The following is a 16,807-nucleotide window of genomic DNA, read 5'->3' as shown; positions in this document are numbered from 1 at the left end:
TATGACGCTCTTACCTGGAGCAATGCATGAATCAGGGGAGGCAGTATACTGATTTGGAATTCCGCACACACTACTACTTCACTCCCACCATGCAAGATTGAAATTGCTCGATACTTTACATTGTGTTGTAGAGCTGCGTCAGCATTAAACTGGGAGCGGTTACAGCTGTCTTCCCCCCCCCCCCCCTCTCTCTATCCCCCACCCCCTCTGCCTTATTCCCCCTGGGACCCTTGGGGACAAGTCCTGTGCAATTAGCATAATTGTGTTGGGACTTAGCGGTGTGCTCTGTCGCCAGTGAAAACTACTGGGCGTAAGCAGTTACATAAAGCAATGCCACCCACCCATGAGATCCAGAGCAGAGCTGCATGTATAGCGTTTGAACTTCGACTGAGTCATCACAGGCTGGGAACGACTGAGCTCTGAGAGCCAGCAATCCATTCACAAAAGAGGAGGGGGAGATAGAGAGTAGACAACGAGGAGCGCAGCAGTAGCTAGAGAGTTACAAATTAGAGATGTATAGATAAACCGGAGGGATAGCTATAGAAAGGAGATATGGAGAGAGAGAGAGAGAGAGAGAGAGAGAGAGAGTCGACAATAGGGAGTAGTAGGGAGTTACAAATTACAGATGTATAGATACACAGAGCAAGTGTGTGTGTGGGAGAGCGAGGCCTAGCTACCTATTATGCACTTCCCAGAGGGCCACCATGTGCCAAGCTGCTGCCAAGCCGTCAGCCTACCTGTGAGTGTGGTTGCTGTGCTCAACTCAGTGGTGGTGTGTTTGCTCTCTCTCGTCTCAGTGCCCACATAGCAACAGTACACTGAGTACACACAGATGCAGGAAGGAAGCACAGTCTATCAAACTCACAAGTGTAGGTTTGACATGCTGTTTATTTGGATATCGAACTCAGACCTCATTCTAGATGAATATCAAACTCGCAGAGCGAACGTTTGGATTCTACCTATCGGAGTATATTGTATGATCCGCTAACAAAGCTTGTATTGGAATGAGGAAAAAAATACATCTTTGTTACTTCTAAGAGCTGCATATGTCCTGCAATTCCTCACGGAGGCCCTGACTGTAGGGTTTATACTTCACTCTAACTGAATTAGGATTGGAACCATTCCTTCTCCCCTGTAAGACCTTGCTTCATTACTCTAGCTATGTGCTCACACACACACTCCTCTCACTAACCTTGTGGGGACACACAATTCAGTCCCATTCCAAATCCTATTTTCCCTAACCCCAAAACCTAACCATAACCCTAGCTCCTAAACCTAAAACGAACCCTAAACCTAATTCTAACACTAATTCTAACCTTAACCATAAACCCCTGTAGAAATAGCATTTGACCTTGCGGGGACTAAACCCCCCCCCCCTCCCACACACACACACACACACACACACACACACACACACACACACACACACACACACACACGCACGCACCCCCTTCCTCCTCAGTTATTAAAGCAATATTAGTTTTCCCCAACAGTTGCCGTGTGCCATCCTCGGTCACCCTGCTTGCAGCTCTGTTTCATCTTTAGCACACTAATGTAAACGTCTCGAGCAGCGGCAGCCTACTCCATAAGCAGGCACAGCGAAGGACAGTTGGGGGATAGGCTGAATATACTACACTACATATGCCTATTATCTCCAGTTGTGTAGTTTTGTTATTCTACAGGTATCTAATTAATAACAGTTAATAAGGTGGTTTGCTGTTGTAGTATTTGATGTATTGACTGGTGCATCTCTCCTCGTCTCTATCTTTAATAATGTTTTACACATTTTATATGTGTATATACTGTATTCTAGTCAAGGCCAGCCTATTCAACTATTGCTGTACACACTATTCTATCCATGTATTCTTCAGATATACTATATTTTCTATCCGCATACTGTCCATAATGTCCATAAATCTATCAAATACATTCGGAAAGTATTCAGACCCCTTTACTTTTTCCACATTTTGTTACATTACAGCCTTATTCTAAAATTGACTAAATCATTTCCCCCCCTCATCAATGCTGTGGGGATGTTTTTCATCAGCAGGGACTGGGATATTAGTCATGATCAAGGATAAAAATGAATGGAGGAAAGTACAGAGTGATCCTTGATGAAAACATGCTCCGGAGCACTAATGACCTTACTGTGGTGAAGGTTCACCTTCCAACAGGACAACGACCCTAAGCACACAACACAGCACAAAGCACACACAAGACAATGCAGAAGTGGCTTCAGGACAAGTCTCTGTATGTCCTTGAGTGTTCCAGCCAGAGCCTGGACTTGAACCCGATCGAACATCTCTCGTGAGACCTGAAAATAGCTGTGCAGCGACGCTCCCCATCCAACCTGACAGAGCTTGAGAGGATCTGCAGAGAAGAATGGGAGAAACTCCCCAAATACAGGTGTGCCAAGCTTGTAGTGTCAAACCCAAGAAGACTCAAGGCTGTAATCACTGCCAAAGGTGCTTCAACAAAGCACTGAGTAAAAGGTTTGAATACTTATGTAAATGTGATATTACAGTATTCCATTTTTTATACATTTGCAAAAATGTCAAATCTGTTTTTGCTTTTTCATTATGGAGTATTGTGTGCATATTGATGAGGGAAACTATTTAATCAATTTTAGAATAAGGCTATAACGTAACAAAATGTTGAGAAAGTCCACGGGTCTGAATACTTTCCGAATGCACTGTACACTCATTCAGATGCACATACACCTGCTTGTCAAACATGTCATTCCAAAATCATGGGCATTAATATGGAGTTGGTCCTCCCCTTTTCTGCTATAACAGCCTCCAGTCTTCTCGGATGGCTTTCCACTAGATGTTGGAATATTGCGGCGGGAACTTGCTTCCATCCAGCCACAGGAGCATTAGTGAGGTCAGGCACTGATGTTGGGTGATTAGGCCTGGCTCGCAGTCATTGTTCCAATTCATCCCAAAGGTGTTTATGGGGTTGAGGCCAGGGCTCTGTGCAGGCCAGACCTTGCTTTTGCACAGGGGCATTGTCATGCTGAAATATGAAAGGGCCTTCCCCAAACTGTTGCCACAAAGTTGGAAGCACAGAATGGTCTGGAATGTTATTGTATGCTGTAGCGTTAAGATTTCCCTTCAGTGGAACTAAGGGGCCTAGCCCAAACCATGAAAACAGCCCCTGACTATTATTCCTCCTCCACCAAACTTTACAGTTGGCACTATGCATTGGGGTAGGTAGCGTTCTCCTGGCATCTGCCAAACCCAGATTCTTCCTGCAGATTGCCAGATGGTTGAGTGTGATTTATCACTCCAGAGATCGCATTTTCCACTGCTTCAGAGTCCAATGGCGGCACGCTTTACAGCACTCCAGCCAATACTTGGCATTGCGCAAGGGGACCTTAGGCTTGTGTGTGGCTGCTCGGTCATGAAAATCAATTTCATGAAGCTCCTAACTAACAGTTCTTGTGCTGACATTGCTTCCAGAGGCAGTTTGGAACTCGGTAGTGACTGTTGTAACCGAGGACAGATGATTTTTTCTCGCTACACGCCTCAGCACACTGCGGGCCCGTTCTTGGGCCTACTACTTTGCGGCTGAGCCGTTGTTGTTCCTAGACGTTTCCACTTCACAATAACAGCACTTCCAGTTGACCGGAACAGCTCTAGCAGGGCAGAATTTTTACGAACTGACTTGTTGGAAAGGTGGCATCCTATAACAGTGCCACGTTGAAAGTCACTGAGCGCTTCAGTAAGGCCATTCTACTGCCATGTTTGTCTATGGAGATTGCATGGCTGTGTGCTCGATTTGTTTGCGGCAACGGGTGTGGTTGAAATCCACTAATTTGAAGGGGTGTCCACATACTTTTGTGTATATAATGTGTATAATTATACAGTTGAAGTCGGAAGTTTACATACACCTTAGCCAAATACATTTAACTTAGTTTTTCACAATTCCTGACATTTAATCCTAGTAAATATTATTTATTTCATCACATTCCCAGTGGGTCAGAAGTTTACATACACTCAATTAGTATTCGGTAGCATTGCCTTAAACAATTTAAACTTGGGTCAAACGTTTCGGGTAGCTTCCCACAATAAGTTGGGTGAATTTTTGCCCATTCTTCCTGACAGAGCTGGTGTAACTGAGTCAGGTTTGTAGGCCTCCTTGCTCGAACATGCTTTTTCAGTTCCGCCCACACATTTTCTATAGGATTGAGGTCAGGGCTTGGTGATGGCCACTCCAATACCTTGACTTTGTTGTCCTTAAGCCATTTTGCCACAACTTTGGAAGTATGCTTGGGGTCATTGCCCATTTGGAAGACTAATTTGTGACCACGCTTTAACTTCCTGACTGGTGTCTTGAGATGTTGCTTCAATATATCCACATAATTTTACTTCCTCATGATGCCATCTATTTTGTGAAGTGCACCAGTCCCTCCTGCAGCAAAGCACCCCCACAACATGATGCTGCCACCCCCGTGCTTCACGGTTGGGATGGTGTTCTTCGGCTTGCAAGACTACCCCTTTTTCCTCCAAACATAGTGATGGTCATTATGGCCAAATAGTTATATTTTTGTTTCATCAGACCAGAGGACATTTCTCCAAAATGTATCATCTTTGTCCCCATGTGCCGTTGCAAACCGTAGTCTGGCTTTTTTATGGCGGTTTTGGAGCAGTGGCTTCTGCACCTCAATCCATCCCCAATGGACCATTCAGTAGAGGAAGCAGGTACATCAGCAGACTACGGCTCAGGCACTGTTCAGGAGTTGAGGCAGATATGGTGGACTGATTTCTGTGCTCTTTACTTGGTAGAGAAACCCATATTCTGGGAGATGTACAGATGTCGCCTAGCCAGCTGCACAGAGCATCAAGAGCATGCATACTACTGTTCAGCTGTCTGCAGTACTGAGAGCCACTGTCTTTGCACGGAGGGCCGAGTGTCTGCGGGTTTTTCGCTTCCCCCTTGTACTTGATTTAATTAAGGTCGCTGATTAGTAAGGAACTCCGTCACATGGTTGTCTAGGTCTTAATTGAAAGGAAAAAACTAAAACCATGGAATGAGTTGGACAACCCTGCGATACACCATCTCCTGCTACTCAGCCTGGCTTGCAGTCCAGACTAATCAGGGAATATAAAACCTGTCGTCGACACCTTGTAATTTTCACTATAGTTGGAGGATGTACAGGCAGTGTGCCTGTTCTGTGTTTATTGAAGTCACTTTCACTAGCCAGCCAGTCTCTGTCACGAGAAGCCTGGCATTGGGAGCTATGTACTACAATGTTAAATAGAGGCTGTGTCTGCAGCTGGTGATGGAAGTAGGTACATCCACTGTGGGGATTGAACCCGGGTCCCCAAGGCAAGTATGCTAACCGTAACACCAAAATAGTTAAATGCCTTTGCTTTGGGAAGGTAGTATCGCATTTACAGAGACTGGAGTCATTTCGATAGGCTTTTTTTCCCCCAGCACGAAAGACCAATGTGAACTATATTGTTAATGGCTGGGTAAACCATGCAGTTGACTTTGACTAATGTCTCCACTGGGGAATGCTGTGCTGTCTTCTCATAGTACTGAGGGGCGTTGGTTTAACAGCTTGATAATACATATTTAAAGGGGAGGGCAATGTGTTATATTTCCAGGCAGTTTAGAGTAGCTCTCAGTGGCAGGCTTTGGTTTTTAAAGACACGAGCCTTGGCTCTTTTTTTTGCACCATCATTCTCATTTGCATATCAGTGTGTTCAACACTTTCACTTGGTCATACCGAGGACAAGAGGGGAAAGTCTGTGTCCAAGTGATCAGTTAGAGATCAGTGTGTTTCAAATGACCTTGGTGTTGGGGGGGGGGTAAAAATAGTATGAGCTCTGTTCATTTCCAAAAGCAAAATGTAATCTCATCATTATGGTAAATGTATGTATGATTATGGTCACAACTTTTGACTTGAGCATATTTGAATGTCAATTTCCTTGGGCTGTGAACACCATTAAGAAAAACCATTGGACTATGGCATTTTAGATTGAGTAATTCATTCTGTCCACTAATCCTGTTTGATTTCCCCCTTCAATAGCTCTAGATAGAAATACAGTGCCTTCAGAAAGTATTACCACACCTGGGCTTCTTTAACATTTTGTTGTCGTACAGCTTGAATTTAAAATGGATTCAATTTAGATTTTTGTTGTAACTGTAACTACACACAATACCCCCCCCCCCCCCCCCCCATAATGTCAAATTGGAATTATGTTTTTCAAAATTGTTGTAAATTAATACAAAATTAGTATTCAATAGGTATTCAACCCCTTGATTATGACAAGCCTAAATAAGTTAATGAGTAAAAATGTTCTTAATTAACAGGTCACCTAATAGGTTTCTTGGACTCACCCTGTGTGCAAAAATAGTGTTTAACATGATTTTTTTGAATGACTATGCCATCTCTGTACCCTACACATATTATCTGTAAGGTCCCTTGCTTGATCAGTGAATTTCCAACACAGATTCAACCACAAAGACCAGGGAGGTGTTGCAATGCCTCACAAAGAAGGGCACCTATTGGTAGATGGGTAAAAAAAAAACAACATCTACGTTAAAATCGATGGAACAACCTTAAAATGGTTGTCTAGCGGTGATCAACAACCAATTTGACAGCGCTAGAAGAATTTTGAAAATAATAAATGGGCAAATGTTGCACAATCCAGGTGTGGACATTTTTTAGAGACTTACCCAGAAAGACTCACAGCTAAAATCGCTGCCAAAGATGCTTCTACAAAGTATTGACTCAGTGGTGTGAATACTTATGGAATTGAGAGATTTTTGTATTTAATTTTCAATACATTTGCAAGAATTTCTAAAAACGTGTTTTCACTTATGTGGGATATTGTGTGTAGATGGGTGAGAGAAATATACATGTAATCCATTTTGAATTCAAGCTGTAACACAACAAAATGTGGAATAAGTCAAGAGGTTTGAGTACTTTCTGAAGGACCTGTATCACCATGTCAGTGTAGCTTTTTAGTGCTTGAGTGCCTGTCTTTATGAAATATTAATATTTTCTGCATTCCACATCTCCTGAGAGGCCTTAGAGACAGGGAGTCACGTGCGCCGATTCATGCCAGAGGCTGGATTGGTGTAAAAACCATCGGAAACAGGTTATAAGAGGTTTCACTAACTGGGAGGAGAAGAACCACACCTGCAGCCTCTGCAGCCTCTGCCACCTAGCCTGGTCCCAGATATGTCTGTGCTCTCTTGCCAACTCTCTTGGTCGCAACAACCATAGGAGTTATAGCCTGGTCCTGGATGTGTTTGAACTGCTCTGCTATCTGCCACACAGCAGATCCTGAGATTCTGGGAGCTGTTCACTCCGATCATAGAAGAAAGAGTATCCTCTAGCTAATTTGATCAAAGGGGGCTGGTCTTGTTGTAGCACGTGATGTAACAATGCTGCTCTCTCGTGGAGAACATAAGGCTACTGCAACAGTAGTGCAGAGATGAAAATGCATATGCCTCTGGGTTAATACATGCAGTTACTGGACCGTTACGAGACTAAACCCCCAGGAAAAGGGTCACAGTGGCAATTAATATTTAAAGTTCACAGAGGAGGAAAGATTTGATGGCGCATTCTAATAAGGGGAAAAGTCATCATAGACTGTTTTTAATGGGTATATACCATTATTTTCTGACAGCTACAGTAAATGGTTACCATGTTTAGCAAGGCCAGAAAGCATATCAGAATGCATGTTGCAGAGATGAAGATTTTCTTACATATTTTATTTTCTATATGAGAAAATATATTTTATATGCAATATGTATTTAATATAATTATATTACAAATCAAATATTATGTTACGAATTAACAATGCGTATGATATGTAACGAATTCCAATTTGTTGAGTCTAATGTTAGATATGTGGCTAATGCTAACTATAGCCCTGCACAGGCATGAACGTTAAGTCCGAGTCCTAACCATGCCCACGACATTCAGGCCCTACCCTACCCAGGCCCAATTGCTTCTGCCAAATTTAAGGCCCTGCCCAAAATCTTAGTAAGCTGCTGTCACTCACTCCTTGCTCACAGCTCGCTCTGCATGCGCTCTGTTCATGGCGCTCTGAGTCTGTGAGTATTCATAGCAACGGCTCTGCATCAGCTGTTCAATGAAGAGACATAAGAGAGCAGATGGCTCAGCAAATGGCTCAGATTCAAAATGTTAGTGATCAATTTCGTGATACTGGAGCCCTGCCCTTACCCCAGTAATTGATGAAAAACAGCGCCTACCTGGCCCTAACCAGATGTATAGTGTCGGGGCCCATCAGGCTTGGGTTAAGAAGCAGAGCTTGGTGGCTAATGTTAGCTAGGCTAGGGGTTAGGGATCAAGGTTAGGGTTAAGGATATGGTTAGGAGTTAGGTTAAAGGGTTTAAGGTTAGGGGAAGGGTTAGCTAATATGCTAAATAGCTGCAAAGTAGGTAAAAAAGTAGGAAGTAGTTGAACAGTTGCTAATTAGCTAACATTCTAAAGTTGTCCGTGATGATATTCAAACACGCAACCTACTGTATGGGTATCTAGACATTCACTTTAAACAAGGTTAAGGTTAGGAGTTAGGTTAAAGGGTTGAGAGCAATGGAGGGTGCATGGCCTCTAATAGTGCGTCCGATAGCGAAAGCGATGTGGATGCTCATGGTTATGTCTATCCGGGCTTGAGGAAGATGAATGAAGACGTCGAGTTTGAATCCGATGACTCCAGCAACAATGGGAAAGAAGTTATTGAGAATATTGGTTGGACTACCGTTGCTAAAGATCAGATCAAGAAAGCTAAAGTTACAGTTAGGATGCCGTTAAGTAAACCTACTGCTCATTCTACTACTTCAGTTTATAGTAGGGTTTGGGGTTAAGGCTTGATCTGTGTCCGGGAAAGTGTCCCTTAATGAGCAAGTACCCCAGACACCAGTCTTGGGGTGAATACCAAGTTCCTTTGACTGCTTGGCATATTGTTACCTGAGTAAGTTATGTGAACTGGTGTAGATGTAGTGTAATCCTTTTCTGTACAGTGAGTGTTTTTGTCCTTCATGTGATTTGAATCAATTCTACTCTTTACATGCTTACTGACAAAAGCAACAAAGGTTGAGAATAAAATAAATATGCTGCAGGCCGTAGTGATGCGGACATGCAATCTACAGCCGGCTACTTACGCTTTACCACTCAAATGCCCAATGACACACTCCTCGACCACTAATTGGTTTCCGGGTCACGGAGGAGAGAGGACAGAGGACAAACTTTTGCCCAAACGAGACATGCCATATGAAACCAGCCTGTGCACATTTATGTATATCTTTTTTCTATTTCCAGTAGGCCATTACACCTGCATGATGTATAGCTGCTACCGAGGGGTTCAGTATATCACTACTCAGCACAACCCATTTCTGACACTGAAGGTACAGAGCACAGGTGGCAGGTGGCACCTCGATTTGGGAGGATGGGCTCTTAGTAATGACTGGAATGGAGTTAACAGAATGGTATCAAATACACCACACACACAGTGATGTAAAGTACTAAAGTGAAAAATCCTCAAGTAGTTCTTTGGGGTATCTGTACTATATACAGTGCATTCGGGAAAATATTCAGGCCCCTCACTTTTACCCACAGTTGTTACGTTACAGCCTTATTCTAAAATGGATTCAATTGTCAATCTACACACAATACACCATGATGACAATGCAAAAACAGGTTGTTAGACTGTTTTGAAAATGTATTAAAATTAAAAAACTGAAGTAAAACATTTACATAAGTATTCAGACCCTTTACTCAGTACTTTGATGAAGCACCTTTGGCAGTGATTACAGCATTGAGTCATCTTGGGTATGACACTACAAGCTTGGCACACCTGTATTTGTATCTCCCATTCTTCTCTGCAGATCCTCACAAGCTCTGTCATGTTTGATGGGAAGCGTCGCTGCACAGCTATTTTCAGGTCTCTCCAGAGATGTTTGATCGGGTTCAAGTCCAGGCTCTTGTTGGGCTACTCAAGGACATTCAGAGACTTGTCCTTAAGCCACTCATGTGTTGTCTTTGTTGGATGCTTAGGGTCGTTGTCCTGTTGGAAGGGTAACCTTCACCACAGTCTGAGGTCCTGAGTGCTCTGGCGCAGGTTTTCATCAAGGATCTCTCTGTACTTTGCTCCTTTCATCTTTCCCTTGATCTTGACTAGTCTCCCAGTCACTGCCGCAGAAAAACATCCCCACATCGTGATGCTGCCACCACCTTGCTTCACTATAGGGAATGGTATTGACCAGGTGATGAGCGGTGCCTGGTTTCCTCCAGATGTGACGCTTAGCATTCAGGCGAAAGAGTTCAACCTTGGTTTCATCAGACCGGAGAATCTTGTTTCTCATGTTCTGAGAGTCTTTATGTGCCTTTTGGCAAGCTCCAAGCGGGCTATCATGTGCCTTTTACTGAGGAGTGGCTTCCGTCTGGCCACTCTACCGTGAAGGCCTGATTGGTGCAGTGCTACAGAGATGGTTGTCCTTCTGGAAGTTTCTCCCATCTCCACAGAGGAACTCTGGAGCCCTGTCAGAGTGACCATCAGGTTATTGTTCACCTCCCTGACCAAGACCCTTCTCCCCCGTTTGGCCAGGCGGCCAGCTCTAGGAAGAGTCTTGGTAGTTCCAAACTTCTTCCATTTAGGAATTATGGAGGCCACTGTGTTCTTGGGGACCTTCAATCCTGCGGAATGTTTTGGTATCCTTCCCCAGATCGATGCCTCGACACAGTCCTGTCTCATAGCTCTACGGACAATACCTTCGAACCAATGGCTTAGCTTTTTCTCTGAAATGCACTGTGTGCAGTGGGAGCTTATATAGACAGGTGTGTGCCTTTTCAAATCATGTCCAATCAATATAATTTACCACAGGTGGACTCCAATCTTGTTAGAAACATCTCAAGGATGATCAATGGTAACAGGATCCACCTGAGCTCAATTTTGAGTCTCGTAGCGAAGGGTTGAAATACTTATGTAAATGAGGTATTTCAGTTTTGAATTTTTTATAAATGTGCACAAATATATAAAAAAATGTTTTCACTTTGTCATAATGGGGTATTGTGCGTAGGTTGATGAGGGAAAAGTACTTTAGAATAAGGCTGTAACGTAACAACATATGGAAAATGTCAAGGGGTCTGAATACAGAATATGCTGTATATTTTTGACAACATTTACATCACTACATTCCTAAATAAAATAATATACATTTTACTCCAAACATTTTCCCTGATACCCAAAAGTACTTATCTTTTTATTGCTTAGCCAGACTGAAAAATTGTCAAATTCACACACTTATCAAGAGAACATCCCTGGTCATTCCTACTGCTTTGATCTGGGAGACTCACTAAACACATGTTTTGATTGTAAATTATGATGGAGTGTGTAATATAATATAAAAAATAATGTCATATAATGAATTTGAAATGATTTATACTTGTCTTTTACTTTTGATACTTATGTATATTTAAAACCAAATACTTTTAGACTTTTATTCAAGTAGTATTTTACTGGGTGACATTCACTTTTACTTGAGTCATTTTCTATTTAAGGTATCTTTACTTTTACTCAAGTATGACAATTGGGTACTTTTTCCGCCATTGCACACACATGGTTACCATGTGTTTATTACCATTCCAGTTATTCCATTCCAGAAGTTTTTATGAACCGTCCTCCCTTCACCAGCCTTCTTTGGTACATTGTATTTTTCTTTCTTTTAAACAATAATACTAATATGATGTCCTGGGACAACAAATGGGTATGGTGTCCCTGGGATGCATATATGGTGTACTAGACACAATGTAAAGGTATGAAATATATATTATGACACTCCTAAAACTGAATGAGTTGTGTGACGTGAGTTATGTGAATTGACTGACCACTAGATGGTAGCAGGAAGCCACACATGGAAAGCCATCTTTACCACCTTTCCACTGTAGCACTTTCATATAATAGACACAAGGTGGAACACTTTCCAAATCACATCAAATCCCATTTTATTGGTCACATACACATATCTAGCAGATGTTATTGTAGGGAAATGCTTGTGTTCCTAGCTTCAACAGTGCAGTAATTTCTAACACTACACAGAAATCTAAAAGTAAAATAATGGAATTAAGAAATATATAGAAATGTTAGAATGAGCCATGTCGGAGTCCCGAGTATAAATATACAGTTCATTTGGAAAGTATTCAGACCACTTGACTTTTTCCACATTTTGTTACGTTACAGCCTTATTCTAAAGTTCATTAAATATATTTTTTCCCCCTTATCAATCTACACACAATACTCCATAATGACAAAGCAAAAACAGGTTTTTAGAAATGTTTGAAAATGTATTCAAAACGAAAGTATTACATTTACATAAGTATTCAGACCATTTACTCAGTACTTTGTTGACGCACCTTTGGCAGTGATTACAGCCTTGAGTCTTTTTGGGTATGACGCTACAAGCTTGGCACACCTGTATTTGGGGAGTTTCTCTTATTCCTCCCTGCAGATCCCCTCAAGCTCTGTCAGGTTGGATGGGGAGTGTTGCTATACAGCTATTTTCAGGTCTCTCCGGAAATGTTCAATCAGATGCAAGTCTGGGCTCTGGCTGGAACACTCAAGGACATTGTGACTTGTCCTGAAGCCACTCCTGCATTATCTTGGCTGTGTGCTTAGGGTCAATGTCCTATTGGAAGGTGAACTGTCGCCCCCAGTCTGAGTTCCTGACCGCTCTGGAGCTGCCCCCACCATGCTTCACCGTAAGGATGGTGCAAGGATTCCTCTGTCAGAGTGACCATCGGGTTCTTGGTCACCTGACCAAGGCCCTTCTCCCCCAATTCTTAGTTTGGCTGGGTGGCCACCTCCAGGAAGAGTCTTGGTGGTTCCAAACTTCTTCCACTGTATTCTTGGGGATCTTCAATGCTGCAGACATTTTTTGGTACACTTCCCCAGATCTGTGCCTCGACTCAACCCTGTCTCAGAGCTCTGCAGACAATGCCTTCGACCTCATGGCTTGGTTTTTGCTCTGACATGCACTGTCAACTGTAGAACCTTAAACACAGGTGTGTGCCTTTCCAAATCTTATCCAATCAATTGAATTTACCACAAGACTCCAATCAAGTTGTGGAAATATCTCAGGGATGATCAATGGAAACAGGATGCACCTGAGCTAAATGTCTTGTCACTCAGCAAAGAGTCTTAATACTTACGTAAATGAAGTATTTCTGTTTTATTTTCAATACCTTTGCATACATTTCTAAAAGCCTGGTTTTGCTTTGTCATTATAGGGTATTGTGTGTAGATTGCTGAGTATTTTTTTGTTATTTAATTCATTTTAGAATAAGGCTGTAACGTAACAAAATGTGTAAAAGGTCAAAGGGCCTGAATTCTTTCCGAACGCACTGTACAGTATACACAGCACCAGTCCAAAGGTTGGACAAACCTACTTATTCCAGTGTTTTTCTTTATTTTTACTGTTTATACATTGTAGAATAATTGTGAAGACATCAGAACTATGAAATAAGACAGGGGATTGGTAGTAACCAAAAAAGTTATATATTTTTTTATTAAATTATATATTTTATATAAAGAAGCCACCCTTTGCCTTGATGACATCTTTGCACAGTGTTGGCATTCTCTCAACCAACTTCACCTGGAATTATTTTCCAACAGTCTTGAAGGAGTTCCCACATATGCTGAGCACTTGTTGGCTGCTTTTCCTTCACTCTGCAGTCCAACTCATCCCAAACCATCTCAGTTGGGTTGAGATCAGGTGATTGTAGAGGCAGGTCATCTGATGCAGCACTCCATCACTCTCCTTCTTGGTCAAATAGCCCTTAAACAGCCTCAAGATGTGTTGGGTCGTTGTCCTGTTGAAAAAATGAATGATTGTGGGACTAAGAGCAAACCAGATGGGATGGCGTATTGCTGCAGAATGCTGTTGTAGCCGTGCTGATTAAGTGTGCCTTGAATTCTAAATAAATCCCTGATGGTGTCACCGTGAATATAAAATATATATTTTGATTTGTTTAACACTTTTTTGTTATTAGATGATCCCATATGTGTTATTTCATAGTTTTGATGTCTTCACTATTATTGTACAATGTAGAAAATAGTGAAAATAAAGAAAAACCCTTGAATGAGTAGGTGTGTCCAAACTTTTGGTTTGGGTTGAGTTGGACGGCAGAGTGAAGGATAAGCGTGTATGTGTGTGTGCGTGTGTGTGTGTGTGTGTGTGATGGGATTGGATGTACATACATTATGGACAGTATACGGATAGAATATGTAGTGTATCTGTAGAATATATAATGATAGAATAGTATATGTACAGCAATAGTTGAAAGGGGGGAAGTGGGATACCTAGTCAGTTGTACAACTGAAATGTGTTTTCCGCATTTAACCCAACCCCTCTGAATCAGAGAGGTGCGGGAGGCTGCCTTAATCGACATCCACGTATTTGGTGCTTGGGGTACAGTGGGTTAAATTAGACAGATTATTACCTTGTCAGCTCGGGGATTTGATCCAGCAACCTTTCGGTTACTGGCCCAACTCTCTGACCACCTGCCGCCAAAAAAAAAAGGGAAGGGGTTGAATAGGATAGGCCTCGACTAGAATACAGTAGTATACATATGAAATGTGTAAAACAGTACATAAACATTTATTAAAGTGGCCAGTATTCCATTATTAAAGTGGCCAGTGTTCCATGTCGATGTACATAGGGCAACAGCCTATGTAAGGTGCAGGGTTGAGTAACCGGGTGGTAGCCAGCTAGTGACAGTGACTAAGTTCAGGGCAGGGTACTGGGTGGAGGCTGGCTAGCTATGGCTTTTTAACCGTCTGATGGGCTTGAGATAGAAGCTGTTTTTCAGTCTCTCGGTCCCAGCTTTGATGCACCTGTACTAGAGGTCAACCGAATATGATTTTTCAAGCAGATACCTATTCCGATTATTGGAGGACCTAAAAAACCGGTACCGATTAATCGGACGATTTATATATATATATTTGTAATAATGACAATTACAGCAATACTGAATGAACAATGAACACTTTTTTTATTAACTTAATATAATACATAAAATATATTTAGTCTCAAATAAATAATGAAACATGTTCAATTTGGTTTAAACAATGTAAAAACAGTGTTGGAGAAGAAAGTAAAAGTGTAATATGTGCCATGTAAAAAAAGCTAATGTTTAAGTTTCTTGCTCAGAACATGAGAACATATGAAAGCTGGTGGTTCAACATTCCCAGTTCTTCAATATTCCCAGTTTAAGAAGTTTTAGGTTGTAGTTCTTATAGGAATTATGACGCGTTGACTATTTTTCTTATACTATTTGTATTTCATATACCTTTGACTATTGGATGTTCTTATAGGCACTTTAGTATTGCCAGCCTAATCTCGGGAGTTGATAGGCTTGAAGACATAAACAGCGCTGTGCTTCAAGCACTGCTAACAGCTGCTGGCATACGCAGTAAAGTGCTGTTTGACCAAATGCTTACGAGCCTGCTGCTGCCGACCACCGCTCAGTTAGACTGCTCTATCAAATATCGAATCATAGACATAATTATAATATAAAAACACAGAAATACGAGCCTTTCGTCATTCGTATGGTTAAATACGGAAACTATCATTTTAAAAACAAAACGTTTATTCTTTCAGTGAAATACAGAACCGTTCCGTATTTTATCGAGCGGGTGGCAACCCTAAGTCTAAATATTGCTGTTACATTGCACAACCTTCAATGTTATGTCATAATTCTGTAAAATTCTGGCATATTAGTTCACAGTTCGCAACGAGCCAGGCGGCCCAAACTGCTTGCACTGAACGCAAGAGAAGTGACACAATTTCCCTTGTTAATATTTCCTGCTAACATGAATTTATTTTAACTGAATAGGCATGTTTAAAAATATATACTTCTGTGTATTGATTTTAAGAAAGGCATTGATGTTTGTGGTTAGGTACATTTGTGCAAAGATTGCGCTTTTTGTTAAATGAAGTAAGCTGTGATTAAATTATATATTAACAGGCACCACATTGATTATATGCAACGCAGGACAATCTCCCCATCCCGGATCCGGGATCGTGAATACAGACTCAAGCTCATTACCATAACACCATAACACATAACACCAAAACACATGGTTGATGATATTACTAGGTTAACTAGTGATTATGTGAAGATTGATTGTTTTTATAAGATAAGTTTAATGCTAGCCAGCAACTTACCTTGGCTCCTTGCAGCCTCAAGGTCCTTTGGACACTGCACTCGCGTAACAGGTGCTCAGCCTGCCACACAGTTTCCTCATGGATTGTCCAAAAAAGCTGATTACCGATTGTTATGAAAACTTGAAATTGGCCCTAATTAATCGGCCATGCCGGTCGACCTCTAACCTGTACTGCCCTCGCCTTCTGGATGATAGCGGGGTGAACAGACCATGGCTCGGGTGGCTGAGGCCCTTGATGATCTTCTTGGCCTTTCTGTAGGTGTCCTAGAGGGCAGGCAGTGTGCCCCAGGTGATGCATTGGGCTGACCGCACCACCCTCTGGAGAGCCCTGCAGTTGCGGACGGTGCAGTTGCTGTACCAGGCGGTGATACAGCCAGACAGGATGCTCTCAATGGTGCATCTGTAAAACTTTGTGAGGGTCACAGTGGCCAACCCAAATGTCTTCAGGCTTCCGAGGTTGAAGAGGCGCTGTTGCGCCTTGTTCAACACACTGTCTGTGTATGTGGACCATTTCAGATTGTCAGTGATGTGTATGCCGAGGAACTTTAAGCTTTTCAGCTTCTCCACTTCCCTGTTGATGTGGATGGGAGTGTGCTGCTTCT

The 16,807-nt window shown here is 42.1% G+C and overlaps 1 protein-coding gene across 2 annotated transcripts in view; it reads left to right on the top strand.

Moving 5' to 3' along the window:
* LOC110508627 (phosphatase and actin regulator 1) overlaps window positions 1–16,807 on the top strand; it is a 90,229-nt gene that overhangs the window by 18,199 nt on the left and 55,223 nt on the right. The window lies entirely within an intron of this gene.

The sequence above is a fragment of the Oncorhynchus mykiss genome, chromosome 28 (assembly GCF_057628025.1).
Source record: "Oncorhynchus mykiss isolate SJ-2025 chromosome 28, ASM5762802v1, whole genome shotgun sequence".
Classification (NCBI taxonomy): domain Eukaryota; kingdom Metazoa; phylum Chordata; class Actinopteri; order Salmoniformes; family Salmonidae; genus Oncorhynchus; species Oncorhynchus mykiss.
Note: the sequence above shows the minus strand (reverse complement) of the source record. Positions and strands in the feature narration are given on the sequence as shown.